Below are 3246 nucleotides of genomic sequence, written 5' to 3'. Positions count from 1 at the left end.
TACGAAAACAATGATTTGATTGTTGTTGTGTTTTCCCTAGAGTAAGAGGAATCCCACTCTCACGCAGTAAATAACAGGGAAATGCTTCCATACTCTCTCAAAAGTGAAAAATATGCCAGTAAAAACACAGCTTACTAATTCACACATTTTCAAACATTTAAAAAGTACATACAGTAAACAACAAATCGACAATTTCTTCTTCTCAGAAAGTTTTAAGACAATTCAAAACCAAAAGGATCTTAAAGTAATTTATTTTTTTGTTCATATTTCAATCAAATGCATGTTAATTCCCTTGTCCCCAAGGCAGCTGAAACAAGTTGTATCACTGCTGTGGAATAAGGTAGACTACTTCTCTCAAGAAATGGACTCTTGGTTGTGAAAAACAAGTTGATTTGCATTGGATACAAGTGTTATTACCTTAGCAGCTTGGCAGCTTTTCCCTTTTTTATATACAATAAGATGGATACTTTGTGAATATCACATGCACAAACTCTCTCCCTCTTTTGCTCCTTTACTTCACTTTCTCTCTCTCACACAATAGCCTGACACCACATAGCTCTTCATCAGGGCCTCGTGCACGTGCAGAAGATTACCTTGTCCCCTGATTGCCACCACACAGGGAGGGGGAGGTTTTTTTTCTTACAAATTAGTGGATAAATAGATACCCCTCCACCATCGCCACCATTCACCCCCCACCCCGTCTCTTCCACCTACTCCACCCATCCACCCTGTGCCTAATGACGGGGGCTGGGGAGCGGTAATGAAAAACTATACATCACAATCAGCCGGACAGTCCTATTCATGGCTATGCATTATGCTCACTAGTCATAATCATCGCTGCCGTGACAGAGGGAGAGATGTGGAGAGGGAAAGAAACAAGGGAGAGATGGTAGGAGAAGAGGGAGAGAGGGAGGTGGTCTGAAAAGCAGCAGAAATAATGAAATTGTAGGTAGGAAAGGGAGGAAATGGAAGGAGAGAGTGCAGAGGAACTATGACAGAGAGGAGAAGTAGAGGGAATGCAACTCCATCAGCTCTGTTTTTAAGCATTACCTCTGTAATGAATGCACTGCACACAAGGACACTGCCGCTGCTCTGCAGCAGTGTCACCTGGCTGACAGAGTATTTCTTCCTCTGCTTAGCGGAATAATAGTTATGAGATTCTGAGGACTACAGTAGGCAGCATGGCAATCGCATACAATGCTAATGCTTATTGCAAAAGCTGTCCTCACCAGTCCAGTACATCGATAACATTTACAGCACGTGATTTACGTCTAAAGGCAACGCTCAGTGTCAATGTAGGAGGCTGTGTGTCCTTTATTAAATTAGGACAAAAAGTCTTGATGTGGAGGTCGGATGGTGGATGGGTGTAAAGGGCTTCCCATCCAAGTCCAACAATTAATGTTGACCTTCTCCTCAACCGTAACCACATTTTTTCCCCTAACCTTAATCAAGTGTTTTAATGGCCTAACCTTCTCCACACCTAAAGGCCCTTACACACTGTGTGATAACAGTGATCCTGCAGGTTCATTGCGTGTCACACTGTTCAAGATGAGTCTAATAAAAACTTGATTACAGTCTGTCTGCTCTAACACATCAGATTTGATATATCGTGTGTTGGATGGAATATATGCATGACAGAAGACTTGTTGCATTTCTTGTTTGTTTTGAATGTGCAGTTAGAACTAAAGAAAATAACATTGTTCAGAGGTATACAGTGTATGATGTGAAGTAGGGCTGGGCGATATATCGAGTTTACACGATACATCGTGGATTGCACTACATGCAATGTCGTAAATGACAACATCGTGAACATCGAGTATTACGTTGTCAAATCAGTTTCCCGCCGCGGCGAAAGTGAGCTTTCCTTTCTCCCTCATAGACACAGTCACACACGCCGGCACACACGCAGGCCCCGCCCAACCTTGCACACAACACCACAGTAGAGGCATTTGTTTGAGGAGAGGCGAAGTTAGCTAGTTAAATGGTTTAAACCTAGCACGAACATGGTAATAAAACCGGAACGATATGGAAGATAGAGGTGCCCGAGGCCTGACGAATCTTGTTAAAAAACGAACAGCACTGGGTCCGTCAATTTGCGTGTTTGGTTACCATTACAGGATGAGTTCCCTCCAATACATACGGTAATCTGTAAAATATGGCAGCAAATCCGTTGCCGCCAAAGGTATAAGTACCCCTCAAATTTGTTAACATCTAAAAATCCATCCATCCACTACAAAATGAATGAGTGTGTTAAAACTCAGAATGTCAATATCTGGTTACACACAAACGCTAAGCAACCAGCCAGGATATCAAATGGAAACTCTGGCTTCTTCTTTTTCGAAATCAGTCCCGTATGACAAAAAAAGTTCAAAATGATAGAACTCACGGCTGCAGTGACTCAAACATTGCCCAAACACATGGCCCACGAGTCAGAGTGGTGCTCAAGAAAAAGCCGGGTTGTTCAAAAACTCGTGACAGACACCTTGACCCAAAGTCATAACTCCTGGTCGTAAAAATATTTTGCGGGAGAAAGCTCTGCCAGCCTTGTACGTTGAAGTGAGAGAAAAAGTGACAACCACTACAAATGTGACCCACTTCTCTACGACTACAGATTCTTGGTCCCATAGAACCTGTGAGCATATCCAGCTTGACCGTTCATTACGTCGACAACTGGAGTTTGACAGAGTGATGCCTCCAAACTCCTTTTTCCGGAGATACACACAGGCGAGATAATAAGCGCAGTTTACCAAGAGGCTCTCCTGTCATGGAATTACCAGAGGCTCGTCAGGTGTTGTATCACCACAGATACACGGAAGTAACATCCGTCCAAAGCTGTGAGCCTCAACTAAGTGGAAAGACCGCAATGTTTTGCACCGGCCTGCACCTCGCAATTGGTGAATAGGACATCTGCTGCCCTCTTTATTTTTTTATATCAGCGATGTTACAACAGCCTGCTAGAAACACTAAAGAATACCTTCATAACGTTTTGTGCAATTCATAGTAATGAAAATGCAACCACACACTATTTGGCCTAAGTTGATTTAAAACTCGGACTGAGATTTAAGGACTGATTAGTAAAAACATTACCTCGCAAAGGTTTTTTTCTTTTCTGTATTAGTGTCAGTAGTAAAACCTACCAGCCAGGTAATATTTGTGATATTTTGGATAACCAATTATTGTTAAATAATTTTGGTTATGCTCATCCTCCCAAGTTAAACTTTTTTGTTATTTACATGTGCCCTTGAT

The sequence above is a fragment of the Notothenia coriiceps genome, unplaced genomic scaffold (genome assembly GCF_000735185.1).
Source record: "Notothenia coriiceps isolate Sejong01 unplaced genomic scaffold, NC01 NC01_scaffold00008957, whole genome shotgun sequence".
In the NCBI taxonomy this organism is placed as follows: Eukaryota; Metazoa; Chordata; class Actinopteri; order Perciformes; family Nototheniidae; genus Notothenia; species Notothenia coriiceps.
The sequence above is the reverse complement of the archived record's forward strand: the minus strand, read 5'-3'. Positions refer to the sequence as shown.